This window comes from Myotis yumanensis, unplaced genomic scaffold (genome assembly GCF_028538775.1).
Source record: "Myotis yumanensis isolate MYYU_CA2020_CCGP unplaced genomic scaffold, mMyoYum1.0.hap1 SCAF_13, whole genome shotgun sequence".
Classification (NCBI taxonomy): domain Eukaryota; kingdom Metazoa; phylum Chordata; class Mammalia; order Chiroptera; family Vespertilionidae; genus Myotis; species Myotis yumanensis.
Window position 1 is genome coordinate 1,474,435 of NW_027223764.1, and position 18,292 is coordinate 1,492,726.

An 18,292-nucleotide genomic window follows, 5' to 3' on the forward strand; every position below is an offset into this window, starting at 1 on the left:
CGGCTGCCTGTGTTACACGCGGCTCTGCCAACCAAGTGCCGCCGCTTTGACTAGGAGATGTGGGCCTGGGCCTGGGCCTGGGCCTGGGCGGAGGGCCGCGGTGGGCGGGCAGCCTGGCTCCGGCTGAGCGGCGACCTGGGAACCAGGAGGTCACGGTTCATTCGGGGCAGGGCCCCGGCCCGGGCTGCGGGTTTGACCCCCAGGGGGGGGGCGTGCAGGAGGCAGCTGATCCATGGTTCTCTCTCATCATGGATGTTTCTATCTCTCTCTTCCTCTCCCTTCCTCTCTGACATCAATAAAAATATATTTTAAAAAAATAACAAATAACTGTGGGTCCCGGGATGATCGAAGGGAAGATCCTGGGCTCCAAGCAGGCTGGGGAGGCCGAGCCCAGCGCGCCTGTCCGCACGTCCGCCCTTTCTCCGTCCGAACAACTGTGTGGGCAGCTCCGGGGAGGAGACAGCCCTGGGCTGCTGCACTCAGGACGTGTTTGCCGCGTGGGCGGGCCTGTGCCTGTCCGAATAAGTACAGGCTGCTCGCCACCTCATTCCCACAGTGAGAATTAAAAGGAGGAACAAAGCCACACATCACAGATTAAGAATCAAACAGATGAGGAAATCGGGGCCGGCGATATGGAAAACGAAGAATAAAAATAGAGGCGGGAAAGTAGAGGGGCGAGGGTGGGTGGGTGTGAGGACAGGAAAGAGAAGTGAGCAAAGCTTTGTTTCCATGGTGACCAGCAGCTCCTGCAAGCCGGCCCTGTAACAGGCTGCAGTGGGCATCTTTCCGCGTTGTGGTCCGGCCCGGGAGGGGGCGCCCTCCACGCTCTGGAAGCTGGGAGCCGGCTCAGCGCCTGTGCGACCTGCACCAGGTCCCAGGCCCCAGGCCCCGCCACACCTCACAGACCTGGGCCGACCACACGCCCCGCCCTTGGGGATTCGGAGTTCAGCTGAGGGACTCGCAGGCGTGTCTGTTGGTGGTTCAAACAAATTTGCTTATTCTCAAATATCTACTGAGCATCTACTGTAGAGAGGGACTGTGAACAGTGGCTGGGTACTATGTAGTTAAAATAATTTTTACTTTTAAAATATCATAAAAATGTTGCATTGCTTCCAGAAATGTCATATTAGCTGGAACTTTTTTTTCAAATGATGCATACATGTGTGTCTACAGTACACAGATATGCACAGATACAGTCACACAGAGAGAATTCCAACATGGCAAAATGCTCAATGGAATCTCGATGAAGGACATAAGTTTTCAACTTTTCTCTAAGTTTGACACATTTTTAAAAATATATTTTTGTTGATTTCAGAGAAGAAGAGAGAGAGAAACATCAATGATGAGAGAAAATCATGGATCGGCTGCCACACTGGGGATGGAGCCCACAACCCGGGCCTGTGCCCTGACCGGGAATCGAACCGTGACCTCCTGGTTCATAGGTTGACACTCAACCACTGAGCCATGCCGGCCGGGCTTGACACATTTTATTAAAGGTTAGTGGTTGCAGTTCCCACAGCAATTGGCTAACGTTCCCGTTCACACACAAGACCGAAGGCCTGCTGCCTGCAGCTCAGCAGTGACCTTAAGAGGCCACCACTCGCACGGGGTGGGGGGCGCGGCCCACAGCCAAGGGCATCCCCAGATCTGGCTTTCCCACCGCCCCACAGGCTCGGGTTCAGCAGGGGCGGGGGCGCGGGGTACCCCTCACCGGCTGTTTTCCTCCCTTCAGGGCAAGAACTGCATCACTTACTAGTAGAAGCTTCGGCGACGCCAGGCTTGGCTGCCAGCCCGGCCTCGGCAAGTTCCCAGAGCTCATTAAGCTGCGGAAATTATTAGAAAGACTCGCACGCTGATTACTTTTGTTTTCCAGTGAATCAAAGACCAGCTTTGCCGGCCTTTGCTAAATCTGCAAAACACATCGGCGTTTCGATTGCTACTAGTGTAGAGAGGGGGCGGGGGGAAGGGGCTTCCACAATGATCCCACATCATGACATAAACGCAATCGAAATGCATCCGTTCACACAGCACTCTAATTCGCACACAACCTCTCGGAGATGTAGGCGTGCGCCAAAATATCTGTAAGCCGTGCCCATCCAACGAGATCGGCGCCCCCCGATTTCCCACGCGTGTTTCCAAGTAGAACTTGCAGCTCCCACAACCCTGAGCCTCCCCAGCCACCACCCTCGCTACACGGCGCTTTCAGGTTCCCCATCGGCTCCTCCTCCGGACGGTGAGTCACTCGTTCACTCGCTCATCAAATACGGGGTGGGCACAGCAGGCTTCCAGGTGTGAGTGTGCAGAGCACAGAGTCTGTTCTTGTTGTTATTTATGGATTAATTACTGTATTGTTTATTTGTATTACAGTATTTATGTGAACCACTGCAAACCCACTTTTGCCCACCCTTGTATGTGTCAACAGCTGATCTGGAAGCGAGAGCAACTGCGGTGAACAAACTTGTGGCGCTTAGAGATGAAACCGAAACAAACCGCAATGGCCACGGAGTCAACATTCAGCCCCGAGACGTGCACAGAAATGCCCTGTGCTCACCGATCCCCGGTGAAACCCCAGGAACCTGTGTGCACGTGCACTGCTTTAGCGGTACAGCAGGGAGTCGGGGCCAGAGGGTGCACCCCAGGCCCGCCCCCGCTCCGAGAAGCTCCCCAAGACGTCCTGCCCAGACATCGGGAGCCGGAGTGAGGATGGTGAGAGGCTGGCAGAGCTGGTGACCGCGTGCCCATCCCCAGATGGGCCTTACTGCATTCCCGGCATGCACTAGGCCGAGCGGGGTCTGAGAACATGAGACTGAGTAATGCTGTCCCTCCCCGCAGGCTCGGTCACTTCGGGTGCCTGTGGCTGAGACTCGAAAGCTGGACAGCAACGAATTGGGGAAGGGAAGGGATTCCCTCACGTGGCAGTGAATCTGAGCCAGGCGCACGGGCTGACGCAGCCACTCGGAAGTCGCCGGGGGCTCCAGCCTCTTCCTGTCTTTCTGCTGCGCCTCCTGGTTTCAGTCCGAGAGGCTGCAGTCCTCGTGGCTGCGATGTGGCTGCTGCACCTCCAGCCATCACATCCCGTTCCAGCTGCCTGGCCAGCCCCCCCGGGCGGCGTCAGGGTCAGCATCCCCAGCTCCTGACAAGGCACAAGGCAGCGCAGCACTGCTTCTGAGCAGGGACCAGCAGAGTGCAGGTCCGGAGGGAGAACGCTGGGACCTGGAGCGGCTGCGTTGCCCATGGACCAGCGGTTCCTGAGGGTCCTGGGTTGCAGGGGGTGCTCTGGCCAGTCCTGGACGTCGCTCCCCCTCCCCCGCCAACCTCTGCGCCTGCTCAGAAACACCCTCTGCCTCCCACAAGCCCCATCTCAGAGCTCCTGCCTCCAGGCGGCCTGCTGCCCAAGACTCCTGCTTTGGCGACAGCCCAGAGGGGCAAGCAGCCCTCCCTGGCCCAGCGTGCAGCACGCGCACACGTGCACAGGCACACACACAAACACACAGGCACAGGCACAGCCTGCCCCCACCAGTACACACACGCACACAGGCGCACACACACACACACACACACACACAGGCACAGCCTGCCCCCCCCCAGTGCTCACGCACGCACACAGACCCCATCTGCAATCGCCAGAAAGGGACACACATTCCCGGCCCCGGTTCTGTCCCTTTGGCCAAGGCTTCCTTGGTTTGCCTGGAGCCCCTGCCAAAGCCGACCTGACAAACACCCACCTTGCCCCTGGTGTGACCCCTGCATGGCAGACGCACTGCCCCCCACATCTGTGGCTGTCTCTCTGGGAGCCCAGCCCCTCTCGCCAGCACAGCTGCCTCCATGCCCTTCTCACCGAGATGAATAAAACACACCTGCCCAGCCTGGTCGGTGTGCTGAGCCTTGACCCATGAACCAGGAGGTCATGGTTCGATTCCAGGTCAGGGCACAGGCTGGGTTGCGTGCGCGTTTGATCCCCAGTGTGGGGCGAGCAGGAGGCAGCTGATGCATGATTCTCACTCATCATCGATGTTCCTACCTCTCTCTCCCCCTCCCTTCTTCTCTGAAATCAATTATAAAACAACAAAACAAAAAACCGTGCCTGCCCCAAAGGCCAGCTTGCAACTCACCACCCTGACGGCCTTATGAACTTTCCAGGGAAAACCCAGGGGCACGAGGGGACCCACAGGCAACCCCAGACTCTCCCCAAGCCCTGCCCCACCCCCCCACCCCCCCCAGCAGGCAGGCTTCTCTCCAGCACCATCTGAGCTCCAGGCAGAGGAGCTGCCAGCAGAAGACAAACAAACTGGGCCCCACCTCCAGCAGCCTGGGGCTCCGCGCAGTTTATCTTGGGCCTGAAACATCGCAAAGGCACGCAGTCCCCGTGCCAGGGGCCAGCCCAACGCGGCTGCGGGATGCACTTCCTGCCCCACAGGACCACGCAGCACAGGACCCAGGAGCCCGCCCAGCCGCAGGCTCCTCCGAGTGGGCCTGGCCTCCCACAGCCTTCGCAACCCCCCCTCCCACCCCCACAGTGAGTGCCCGCAAAAGGTCACGAGCCCACAGACGGGGTGACAGGCACTCGAGCCTCCCCTTGGGGAGCTGGGGTTTGAAAATTCAACACAGGCCTGCGCGGCATGTGCTCTCGATCTCCCGGGGCGGTGCCAGCAGCAGGAGAACCTGAGGGGCTCCCACGGCTGGACCCAGCCACTGAGGCTCCCAGCGCCTTTCCCGCCGCGTGTGAAGGGCACAGTGGGATGTCCGATCCTCACCTCCTGTCACAGCTGCAGAAAACTCGGGGCCCATGCAGCCCCCAGAACCTTGTCACGAGCTCAGAGCTGTCACCCCCACGGATGGCGTTTATGGCCCAGGCTCCCGAGGGGCCGGCCTCTCCATGGGGACACCCTGACCACAGGCGGTGACCTTGGATGTGACCTTGGAACCGAGCACGGGACCCCCTATGACCTGGGCAGGGAGTGAACGGTGAGGACTGACAAGGAGGGACGAGCCGGACGGACTCCCCAGGGACACCCTGGGACGGCCAGAGGCAGCGGCAGCCCCACACTGACCACTGACCACTGACGCTGACACTGTCCAGCGCCCGCCCAGGACCGGGGCCCCTGGGTACGTAGTCCCAGGTGTGCGGGTCCTGCGAGGGGCGGGGTTGCCTCAGGACAAATGGCCACTGCAGGGACCACGCAGGAAACCAAGGATGACGTCGCCGTGTTTGCCTTCAGAAATCCAAGGGAACTCACGAAATCTGGGCACCAGCTGTGCGGGCTCCGTGCTCTCCTCCGGTCTGTGCTCCCGCCGCCTCTGCCCAGGCCTGGGCAACGGCCACCAGAAGAGGTGGACCCGCAGGTTCCGGGTTTTCCAGGTAAATGAAGGCACGTGAGCCCCAGCCCAGCGCCAAGCACGATGCCACCAAACAGAATGGAAGGCTCCACCGAAAGCCTGGGAAAGGGATGAAGGTTTGACTGAAGAGGGACTCACACCAGAGAAACCTGACATTTCTTCACCCCGTTCTCTGCTCAGGCATTTATCCCCCCCACCCCCACCTGCTCACCCCCCACCCCACCCCCACCCCCCGCCAGTTCTCGGGGCCCTGGCCTCCGGCCGCCTGCTCTTCCGTCCGCCTCTGGTTGGGAGTCCAGTCCCAGCCCCACTTTGCCTCCTGCTCCTGGACCTCCGCCTCACTCAGCGGGGACCACCAGCATCGAGCGCCATCCCCAGCTCAGTCGGCAAAGGGAAACTGAGGCTCGAAGGCACCTCTGTGAGGAGGAGGCAAAGCGAAAACCTGCGCCGAATTCTGAGCACCAGCGACACCCCTGGACTGCGGCCTCCCTGGCAACGTGAGGGGGAGTCCAGGTGACCCCGACATCCCTCTCCCGAGAACACAGCCTGTGGGGCGGCGCTCACCGGCGGAGAAAGGCACCTGAGTGGGCCCCGATTCCCCCACTGGCCAGGGGGCCTCTCGGCAGCCGGTGCCCCTCAGAGCCCGGGCTTCCCTCCTGCGCTGGGGTGGGGGTGGGGGGGGACTTGACCTGGATGCTGGGGTGCCTTCCTGACCTGACACCCAGAAACCTTTCAACTCTGCGTTCCCTGCACCCCATTTCTGTTGGCTCGTGTGCTCCTCCCCGTTAGAGGGAAGAACAGGCCATTCGGGTCCCGGCTGTGGCCTCCGAAACCTCCCAGCCTCCGTGAGAGGGAAGGCTCCCGGGGTCTGGGGTCCCTGGGAGCTCAATCCACCGCGAGCTGTCTCCTCCCGGCACCCGCCCAGCACCCCCATCACCCCCCCAGGACCCCCAGCTTGTCGGGAGGAGGCACAGGCTTTCTGAAAGAAAAGGCCGCAGGCAACGCGTCTGTCTTTCTGAATGTGCAGCTTTGATCTTCCTAAACCTGAGCCCAGACTCAGAGAAGAGGAGGGAGATCCGACCCTCAGAGCAACCAGCCGAGTGCAGATGTGAGCCTCGTGCTGTGCTGCGGGGACCAGCTGGGGGCCCCTCCAGCCACCCGCTCCCCCGCCCACACTGTTTCTGCAGCTGCATGGGGAGGAGGGGGGGCAGGAAGCGTGGCCTTCCTTTCACATAGAGCTAAGATTTCACTGTTTGTAGCTCAAAGAGCCATAAACATACAAATCCCCAGAAAATGAGTCTGCGGGAAGATCTCGGGTCTTGCAGGGCTCGCCGCTCTCTCCCTGGCCCCTGATGTGCCCGTGACTCACCCGCAGTTTCTCCCAGGCGGACTTTGGCCCAGCTGGGAGGGCCTTGGGTCTGCATTCCTGACAAGCTTCTGGGGGACCCTGGAGCTGCTGGTGGGGTCACACTGAGTCCCAGGGGCTGGGGTGATACCAGGCATTCGTCACAGCACAAGAAGGCGGCTGGAGGTGGACAGATACGGGGTGGGTGGCAGCCCCACCGAGCCAGCATCCCTGGTCAGTGACTGCGGTTTCCCTGGTCTCAATGGAAATAAAAATAAGGGGGAGTCCGGGTGACCCCAACATTCCTCTCCCCTAACATGTCAGCGGCCAGCACTCTATCTCAAGGCCGCCTGGGCTACCAGGGAGCCGGGGGAGTGAGCGTCTGGTAACAGGAAGTGGGGTGACCATGCAGACGCTTCCAGAAGACAAGAAGAGGGGGCGGCTGCCGGCTGGGCATCTCTGCCATCGTTCCAATGCTCGGGGCCAGCCCTCCACCCCGTCTCGGGGACAGTGGGAAGAGACCGGGGTCACGCCAGCTTTTCACACGGGAAGGGGGCGGCAGTGGGAGGCCACCCTCCTCTGGGACACAGGGAGGGACACAGCCCAGGTGACCAAACTGGGGGACATGCCCCGGGGACCCTAATGGGGGACTGTAGTGGAAGACACAGTCCAGGTGGCCCTCATCTGGGGACTCAGGTGGGTCCCGGCCCAGGTGCCCCCGTCGCTCAGCCAGCGCACCCCTGCCCGCCCCTCATCTGACAGCCAAGGCCAGCGGCACCCCTGGACACCCCTATCTGACAGCCAAGGCCTGCGCACCACTGGACACCCCTATCTGACAGCCAAGACCAGCGCACACCTGGACGCCCCTCATCTGACAGCCAAGGCCAGCGCACACCTGGACACCCCTATCTGACAGCCAAGGCCTGCGCACCCCTGGACACCCCTATCTGACAGCCAAGGCCAGCGCACACCTGGACGCCCCTCATCTGACAGCCAAGACCAGTGCACACCTGGACGCCCCTCATCTGACAGCCAAGGCCAGCGCACCCCTGGACACCCCTATCTGACAGCCAAGGCCTGCGCACACCTGGACACCCCTATCTGACAGCCACGGCCAGCGCACACCTGCCCGCCCCTCATCTGACAGCCAAGGCCAGCGGCACCCCTGGACACCCCTATCTGACAGCCAAGGCCTGCGCACCCCTGCCCGCCCCTCATCTGACAGCCAAGACCAGCGCACACCTGGACGCCCCTCATCTGACAGCCAAGGCCAGCGCACACCTGGACACCCCTATCTGACAGCCAAGGCCTGCGCACCCCTGGACACCCCTATCTGACAGCCAAGGCCTGCGCACCCCTGGACACCCCTATCTGACAGCCAAGGCCAGCGCACACCTGGACACCCCTATCTGACAGCCAAGGCCTGCGCACACCTGGACGCCCCTCATCTGACAGCCAAGACCAGCGCACACCTGGACGCCCCTCATCTGACAGCCAAGACCAGCGCACACCTGGACGCCCCTCATCTGACAGCCAAGGCCAGCGCACACCTGGACGCCGTGTCCCTCCTGCAGGAGCAAACCCGCCTGTCCCCTGGCGGCCTGGAGACCACATCGGACCCGAGGGGCCAGCTGTGAGCCCTGCCCAGACCCGCCCCGCCCCCCACAGAGCGCTCAGTGCTGGGAGCCCAAGTACCCTTTTGTCCAGAGCAAGGCTGCTCCTGGGGAAACAAGGGTTGCCATGGCGATGCTCTACCTGGGCCTGCCTCGGGGAGGTTGGAAGCAGGACCCAGGTAACTCAGCCAAAGCAGCAGAGCAGCCCCCCGCCCCCCTCGGAGGTTCAGGAAGTCTGCTCCCGGTTTGGACCTTCGGGGTCACCTGGAGGCTCTCAGGAGGAGATGGTGAGCCCCCCCATTCCCCCCCCACCCCCTGACCCGCACCCAGACCTGGGCTCCCAGGAAGGAGGCTCCCAGCCTGATGTGATCTCACCTCCCACCTAAACGCGGTGGGAGCTTTAACACCAGCGGCCGAGGACCGGCCGGTTCCCTCATTAAACCTCAGTGCCCACCTGATAAGCATTTGTGTATCCGCAGGTTTTCTCTCTCAACTTCCAGCATTTATTTTTTTTAAATATATTTTTATTGATGTCAGAGAGGAAGGGAGAGGGAGAGGGAGAGGGAGAGAGAGAGAGAGAAACATCAATGATGAGAGAGAATCACGGATCGGCCGCCTCCCGCACGCCCCGCTCTGGGGATTGAAATGCAACCTGGGCCTGTGCCCGGACCGGGAATCGAACCCTGACCTCCTGGTTCATTGGTCGTTGGTCAGTCACTGAGCCCCGCCCCCCGGGCGGTTTTGACCTTTTTAACAGGGGCAAACGGAGAAAGCACTTGAAGGTACCAGTTCCGGGAGAGCTGGGACCGTGTGGCTGCCGATGACCAGCTGGAGCCCTCGGTGCGGCAGCTGGGGCTGCAGGAAGGACGCCGCCGGGCCCCGGCTCAGCCGCCGAGTGCAGAGATGAGGTTGGTCTGAGAACCCACAGCAGGTCCGTAAAAGCGTCAGCGCTGGCGGGGTGGCCGGCCACGTGTGCCGAGGCTGCGGCCAGGTCTCCAGACGAGACGCTGCTGACAGCCGGCGGGTGGAGTCAGGGCCGGGCTGGCCAGCGCCACGCATCCACCCCACAGAGGGCACAGTCCGCCTCGGCGGGCGGGCCCAGGACAGCCGGTGCCAGGAGGGCTCAGGAAGGCGGTTCCGTCTCTAGCGGAGGGGGCGGGTCCCTCGTAGAAACCTAATTAAAGGGGCTGGTCTTGGTCGCCTGCTGCTGCTGCCCCCGGGCCGGCCGTCCTGCGTGCCAGCGGGGGGGATGACGCCAGTGACGCTCCATCCCCGAGGTGCCCCCCCCCGCCCCGCCGGCTGCTCCCTGCCCCCCCTCTCTGCGTGGACGGACCGTTTCCTCCCTTTTGGGGTCTTGCCACCAGTTGGAGGTGAAGGGGTTCAGAATGAGCCTCCCCCAAAAGGTGCCGCGTGGGCATGGGGATTGTTTGAGCTGAAGGAAATCGAGACCCTGCCAACCCAAGGAAACCGTTCCTCTCTCCCTCCACCACCTGGAAGACTCACAGAGAGGCCCTGGGGGCATGAGGCCGGGCGCCGGCGGAACAGAAATATCCAGTGTCAGCACTGGGAGCTGGAGGGAAACGCAGGGTATTGCTGAGACTACTCACCATCCCGCCCCATTGCCCCCACCCATGGCCATCCTAGCCGCCTCTGGGCCGCACCCACCGGCTACCTGCTCCCCCACTGGATCCTGCTCCCCCACCGGCTACCTGCTCCCCCACCAGCACCTACTCCCTCACCAGTACCTGCTCCCCCACCAGCACCTGCTCCCCCACCGGCACCTGCTCCCCCACCAGCACCTACTCCCTCACCAGTACCTGCTCCCCCACCGGCACCTGCTCCCCCACTGGCACCTGCTCCTCCTCTAGCACCTGCTCGCCCACCAGCACCTGCTCCCCCACCAGCACCTGCTCCCCCTCCAGCACCTGCTCGCCCACCAGCACCTGCTCCCCCACTGGCACCTGCACCTACTCCCCCACCGGCACCTGCTCCCCCACCCGCACCTGCTCGCCCACCCGCACCTACTCCCCCTCCAGCACCTGCTCGCCCACCAGCACCTGCTCCCCCACCCGCACCTGCTCCCCCACCGGCACCTGCTCCCCCACCTGCACCTACTCCCCCACCGGCACCTGCTCCCCCACCGGCACCTGCTCCCCCACCCGCACCTGCTCCCCCACCAGCACCTGCCTCCCCCACCAGCACCTGCTCCCCCACAGCACCTGCTCCCCCACCCGCAACTGCTCCCCCACCGGCACCTGCTCCCCCACCCGCACCTGCTCCCCCACCCGCACCTGCTCCCCCACCGGCACCTGCTCCCCCACCCGCACCTGCTCCCCCACCCGCACCTGCTCCCCCACCGGCACCTGCTCCCCCACCCGCACCTGCTCCCCCACCCGCACCTGCTCCCCCACCGGCACCTGCTCCCCCACCCGCACCTGCTCCCCCACCCGCACCTGCTCCCCCACCGGCACCTGCTCCCCCACCCGCACCTGCTCCCCCACCCGCACCTGCTCCCCCTCCAGCACCTGCTCGCCCACCAGCACCTGCTCCCCCACCAGCACCTGCTCCCCGACCCACACCTACTCCCCAGCACCTGCTCCCCCACCCGCACCTGCTCCCCGACCCACACCTACTCCCCAGCACCTCCTCGCCCATGCCCAGGGCTGCAGGACACCTGCTCACGCAGCCTGGGAAAATGCCCAGGGGCTGGGGTGGCAGGGGCAGCACAGGAGGTCAGTGCAAGCAATGCCAGCGGCCAGTGGGAGGCGCTGGGCCTGGGCCCTGACCCAGCAAGGCCACTGGAATATCAGCCAACGTTGACGGGGCCACATGAACCAGGCCCCTGCGCAGGTCAACCCACTGAAGGAGATGCAGGACCCATCTCAGCTGGGGAGCCAGTATCCCTCCGACAACCACAGGCGCTGGGCCACGGCGCGGGCAAGGGGCACCCGAGGGAGGGTCCTGCTGCCCCACAAGAGGGAACAGCACCACAGAATCAGGAAGATTGGAATGCAGCCCGAGACCCCGGAGCCCTCCTCCCGCTGCAGGGGGCGAGCCCTTCGGCGCCTTCCACACAGAAGCTCCGGTGCCAACTGCATCCTCTCTGAGGGGCAGCTCCCTCCTCCTGTGTCCACCACAAAGCTCACCCCCCCGCCCCCCCGGGAGCGTGGGGGCAGGAAGGCTAGTGGGGTGAGCCATAACCACCTGGGTGTTGGGTGGGGCTCCATGTAGAGTCTTCAGGGCTGTCGCGACAACCTCTTAGGCACTTTTTAACTTTGCTTACTAGAGGCTCGGTGCATGAATTCGTGCACGGGTGGGGTCCCTCGGCCTGGCTGGTGATCAGGGCGATGGGGGCCGATCAGGGCCAGCCAGCCCGGGGGAGGGACTTCGGGAGGTTGGCTGTGGGAGCGCACTGACCACCAGGGGCAGCTCCTGCATCATAGCGATTGGTCGAGCCGTAGAACGGTCGTCAGGGTCCCTTAGGCTTTTATATAGAGAGATTTTTTGTTAATCCTCCCCCGAGGATATTTTCCATTGATTTTTAGAGAGAGTGGAAGGGAGGGGGGAGAGAGAGAGAGATGGATATGAGACAGATAGAATCAATTGGATGCCTCCCACAGGTGCCCCGACAAGAGCTGGGGATGGAGCCTGCAATCGAGATACGTGTCTTGACGGGAATCGAACCCGGGACCCTTTAGTCCATGAACCAACACTCTATCCACTGAGCCACATTGGCCTGGGCTAAATTTCATTTTTTAATGCACCTGCTGAGTGAAAGCTTTGGTTCTGCCCTGGGTGTCTACATCTGGAGCGTTGTTCTGCTTCAGATGAGGGACGCACCACAGCGGCGGCATCTTGTTATGTCTACTCACCACAGACACACCCAGAAGACAGAGCGGCGGCCGACGGAACAGACGCCGTGCGGCGGGCTGGCCTGCATGTGACGGCCCGCAGCCCTCGCAGTGAGGGTCCGGGCCTTTCTCTGTGCAGAGCGGGGTCTCCCCAGCACTGGCTGGTGAGGGGAGCGAGACCTCTCACAGGGCCCTCCCTGCCGCCCCTCCGTGCCCGCCCCCCTCTGCGGGCTGACTGCTTCTTCCCTTTTGGAGTTTTTTTGTTTTTGTTTTTACTGATTTCAGAGCAGAAGGGAGAGGGAGAGAGAGAGAGAGAGAGAAACATCAATGATGAGAGAGAGTCACTGATCGGCTGCCTCCTGCACGTCCCCCACTGGGGCTCAAGCCGGCAACCTAGGCCTGTGCCCTGCCCGGGAATCAAACCGTGACCTCCTGGTTCATAGGTCGACGCTCAGCCACTGAGCCACACCGGCTGCCCAGGCTGGATTATTCTGAGCTGAAGGCAATCAAGACCCAACTGAGTCAAGAAAACCTTTCCTCTCTCCCTCCGCTGCCTGAAAGAATTTAGAGAGAGGGGGCCTGGCCCCGAGAGAGAGCTGTTCCCAGGGGTAACTTTTTGTAGGAGAGACCTGTGTGTGTGTCTGTGTGTGTTTGTCTGTGTCTCAGTGTGTGTGTCCGTGTGTGTGTCTGTGTGTGTCTGTGTGTGTCTGTGTGTGTGTGTCTCTGTGTGTATGTCTGTGTGTATCTGTGTGTGTGTGTGTCTGTCTCTGTGTGTGTGTCTCTGTGTGTGTCTCTGTGTTGTGTCTGTGTGTGTCTGTGTATGTGTCTCTGTGTGTCTCTCTGTGTGTGTGTGTCTGTGTGTCTCTGTGTGTGTCTGTGTGTGTGTCTCTGTGTGTGTGTGTCTGTGTGTGTCTGTGTGTCTGTGTGTCTGTGTGTGTGCGTCTGTGTGTGCGTCTGTGTGTGTGTCTGTGTGTGTGTCTGTGTGTGTCTGTGTGTCTGTGTGTGTGTCTCTGTGTGTGTGTGTCTGTGTGTGTGTGTGTGTGGCAGGGCACACACCTGCTCTCCTTACTGTCCTGGGAATTGCCTGTCTCCCCTTGGGCCCCCAGGCCCTTGTCCACGCGGCCTGTGCACCTGCGGGGCGTCCACACGATCCGGCCGCCCCCGCCTCCGCGGGCCAGCCTAGGCTTGCACTTCCAGGGAAATCCCGCTGGAAACTCGGGCCAGCCCACAGGAACCAAGCCCCCACCGGGGATGGGCTCAGCGGCCCAGGTGCAGGCGCGGCTCTGCCAAGGGCCCAGACCGGGCAGGTCACTCCCACCGGCTCGTTGTGGGCGGAACCGGCACTAAGCACCTCGCCATCCTTTCGTAATTAACGTCTCGGCTGGTGACATGAGTCAGAGGGACCGAACGGAATGAGATGACAGCAGGGCTTGCGATGGCGCTCACAGCTCCCGCTCCCGGGGGCACCCCTCCCGGGCACACACCCGGGGTCACCCCGCAACGAAGAGCCACGTGGTCAGACGCGGCCAGGCCGAGGCGCCTCTGCCTCTCCAGCAGAGAGGGAACCAGGTGCTGCTCCCGGTGGCTGCGTGGGAAAGAATGCTGGGGGGGGGGGGGGGGGGGTAGGAGTGGGGGCGGGGCACTGCACCTCGGAGCAGACTGGCCTGGGGATGAAGCCAGCTAAGGGGCTGCCAGGGCCCAGGTTCCTGCACGGGGCCCAGATGGAGGACGTGTGGAAGCCCCCCGCTCGCCGCGCCCTCGGCCCACCGGCGCCCTGCCGTCTCCGCCCAGTGTGAGCCCTGGCTGAGCGCCCTGCCTGTGCCAGGCTGGCGGGAGGCAGGAGGCGGCCTCACGGCTCCTGGTGGCTCTGGCAGCGTGCCTCTCCCTGGGGCTTCTAGAAGGATCCAGACACATATCTAATTTCAGGCTTTCCTTACTTTTCCCGTCTGGCACTGAAACCCAACCTCTGAGCATTTAACACAAACAAGAGGAAACTCAACCCCTTCCCTGCTCGGCGCACGGGGACGGCACCGCGTGGTTTCAGTCTCCGGCAAAGACAACAGCCAGTGCGGCCGGTCGCTGGGGCCAGGGGCCCGGTGCCCACTCACCGGCCTGCGGGACAAGGCTCCGGCCGCACACACCCGCCTCAGCAGATTGAGGTCACTGAGCGTTTCAAGTGGAAAATCAGCGTGTCCCAGAGCTTAAGAACACGTTACATACCTACCACCTACGTGTGCATGTATGCACGTCTCAGATTCCATACCAGGTTTTCTGCTAAGCACGTCTCACTATTAATTCACTAGAGGCTGGTGCACGAAATGTGTGCACGGGTAGGGTCCCTAGGCCTGGCGGGCGATCAGGGCCCATCTGTGGGGCGCTGGCGGGGTGATCAGGGGGCTCCCCACTGGCACCCGCCTTGGCCGGCCTGGCACTACCTGCTCGCTGGCCCCGCCCCCTGCCACTGCCACTGGTCATCTCCCTCTGTGGGACCCCCAGAGCAGTGGGGGTGGGGGGAGGGAGCCCTGCTGGTACCTGCCTTGGCTGGCCTGGGGCCTGTGGGCTGGAGACAGCTCCTGCATTGAGTGTCTGCCCCCCGGTGGTCAGTGCACGTCGTAGTGACCGGTCGTTCCGCCGTTCGGTCTATTTGCTTATTAGGCTTTTATTATACAGGATTGGTCCCATTTTACAGATGAGAAATCCAAGGCGGGGGAGCCCGGGTCCCTCTGCTGCTAAGGGGCAGCACAGGAGCTGACAGGCTGGTCTGGAGCCCGGCTCTCACCCTCTGCACCGCTGTCCAGGCAGGGCCAGCGCTGGAACAGAGGGGGAGCTGGCTGAGAGCCACAGGCCCAGCGGTGACCATGACCCACCCAGCGGGCCCTGAGGACAGCAGGGGAGGGGCAGCCCTCTCACAGGACCTCAGCCGATCAGCCAGGATGTGTGGTAGACAAGGGGGCACTGCCAGGAGGGAGGGGGGGCCTGGCTAAGACCTCCCGGGAGCAAACTGGGTCCTAGCAGGGGGCCAGCGGGGAGCAGGGAGCGGCCTGGGCGGGGAGGGGCGGGGGGGGACAGACTCCGGCTTCCAGCCTTGCACTCTTCCTGGGAAGCCGCCCTCCCTCCCTCCCTCACTGGGAGCGGCTGCGGCTCATTCCCAGGGCCGGGCTGCCCTCTGCTGGGCGGTGGGGCCCTCACAGCACCTCGGGCCCCTCTGAGGTCTGTGCTCCCAGACCCAAGGGACGTCCACAGCGCAGGCAGGGCTGCCGCACACGCACAGGGGGCCCGGCCCCTATTGGACGGAGAGCTTCACCCGGGCCGCTGGCCCACGAGTCCCTGCTGGGATGTGCACTGTGTAGGGATGTCTGTGCGGGGGGCGGGGGGGGGGGGGAGAGACGGGGGGGGGGGGGGGGGCGGGGGGCAGGATGTGGTGGTGCAGAGGGTGAGGCTGAGCTCCCCTCCCCCCCTCCCCCCCCAGGCATGTCGGGGTCCCTGAGTGTCTGCGGGTCATGGAGTGTTGCTCCACCTAAAAGGCAGGTTGTGGAGGGGCTGTGGCTGCAGGCGGACGGGCTCTGGAGGCCGGCCCTCAGACCTCGGCGCCTCACACACTGACTCAGACCCCAGGGCAGGAGCAGGGAAGATGGTGGCTGCCAGGCAACTGGCAGACGTTTTCCCGCTAATGTCATGGCTGGGGCCACTCGGGGTCAAAGCGCTTCCTCAGGTGCCTGCCCACCTGCCCCCGGGCGGTTCCAGAGGGTCAGAGGTCAGAGGCCCAGCCAAGCGCATCCCAGGACCCGGCCCTGGTCCGTGAGGCCCAGCCCCGGACGCCCTGGCTCCGGCGGCGCCTGGGCCCTGCGTGTTCGGGGGAGAAAGTCTGGCTCTGCTCCCGCCGCCAGGACCCGCCTCCGCCCCGTGGGCTGCCATCGACACGGACGACCTTCAGGCCACACGCCAGCCCCTCGAGCCGAGGACCGAACTTGGGGCCGAGCCCCACTCGTCTGACCACAGAGGCCAAACCAGTCACCGGGCAGGTGTCAGATGCCCGGCCTCCAGCTCCGGCTCCGGCTCCCTCCTCCCGGCTCATCCTCCGCAGGGGGCCCGGTTTCTCTGTGGCCCAGGCCCTCCCCGCGCACCCAGGGGCGCCTCCTCCACCCCTGCAGGGCCACCAGCCCAGGCTAATGAGTGGGGCTCCCACGGAGCCTCGGCCCCACGTTACCGTTTACATTTCAACCATTAACATGAAACGAAGTGCAAAACCCAGCGGCTCGGTCACGCCGACCCCGGCTCAGCGGCCCCGGTGGGCGGCGGTGGGACAGACAGACGGATGCTGCGGCTGCACCGGCGGGAGGCCCAGGGCGGGCTGCTCACTCCTCACCTGCTGTCCTGTCCCGAGGCCAGCGGCCCCTCCTGAGGACCGACGCCGTCCCGCTCGGCCACGGCCCAGCACTGGGCCCGCCCGGCGCCCGAGGGCAGCAGCGTGGGAACGTCCAGGGCGCCCGGAAGTGACGTGGCCGTGCCCGGGGCAGGGCTCACGCAGGGCGGCTCCGGGGCCTAGTGAGCGGGAGCAGCCCCTGCCCCTGCGGCTCAGCCCCCTGCCCGGGTGAGAGGCATCGGGGCACACACACACACTCACACACACACACACTCACACACACACACACACTCACTCACACACACACTCACACACACTCACACACACACACACTCACATGCACACGCACACACATGCATATTCACACAGACAGATGCACACACACTCACTCACACACGCACACACGCACATGCACACACATGCATATTCACACAGACAGATGCACACAGACACACACACTCAGGCACACACACACGTATATTCACAAAAAACACACACGCTCTCTCACACACATGCGTATTCACATAGACAGATGCACACACACATGCGTATTCACATAGACAGATGCACACAGACACACACACATGTATATTCACAAAAAACAGACACACACACACTCTCACACACATGCATATTCACACAGAGAGCCAGATGCACACAGACACACACACATGCACATTCACACACACTCAGACACAGACACATATGCATGCACAAACACACACTCACAGACACAATCACATGCACATACTATCATACACACATTCTCACTCACACTCATACACACACAAACATATGCACACACTCTCACTCTCACATATATTCACATACAAACATAAACATTCACGCACACACAAACACATTGTCTCTCACACGCATTCACACACACAAACACATACTCTCCCACACAGACACACAAGTGACACTCACGGGGTTAACTCCTTCTCTCTCCTCCCTGGCCTGTGTCGGCCTGGAGGGTCGCAGGGAGGCGGGACGCGTGGGCATCCGTGTGTCTTCCACGCACTGCGGCAGGGAAGTCTGATTCTGAGTCTGACTGTGACGAGGGGCTGACGCTGCCCTTTCAGCGCTGGGACCTGTGAACGGGCCTCGAGCGGGAGACACAGCCTGGCTCTCAGAGAGGGTCCTGCCCCGACGCCCCGGCCAATGCCCGGCCCAGGACCGGTCAGGGCGTCAGGAACACGCTGGACCCGCTGAGAGCACACAGGAACCGGGGAGATGCAAACACACCCATGTGAATCCATGCGAATGCAAACACACCCATGTGAATGCAAACACACCCATGTGAATGCAAACACATCCATGTGGATGCAAATAGATAGATTAAACGTAAATAAATACACGTGAATGTAAATAAACACACGTGAATGTAAATAAATACACTGGAGGTGACAGAAAATTTCCCTTTTGTTCTGAATTTCACTGCACACCCCTGGCAGGAGCATGCGCAGTGCAGGGCCCCTCGCTCCGGGGAGGAGCGCCCCCTGGTGGAGGCCGCGCCGCCGGCTTGCTCCCGGCCGTCCACTCCGCTGGGCCCGCTCTCCGCAGGGCAGGTGGGAGGCAGCTGCCTCATCTCCGCGGGGCAGGTGCTCAGCCGTTTGTACATTAATTTAAATTATTAGTAAACGTCCGGCAAGTCCAGGCCGGGAGCCTGCCTTTCCCCGCGGGCACCATGGCCATGGCGGTGCCTGGCCTTCGGGCCGGCTCCCTGCGGCGGGGGTGGGTGAGCCCGCAGACCAAGCAGCAGGAGGGGTGCACTTCGGGT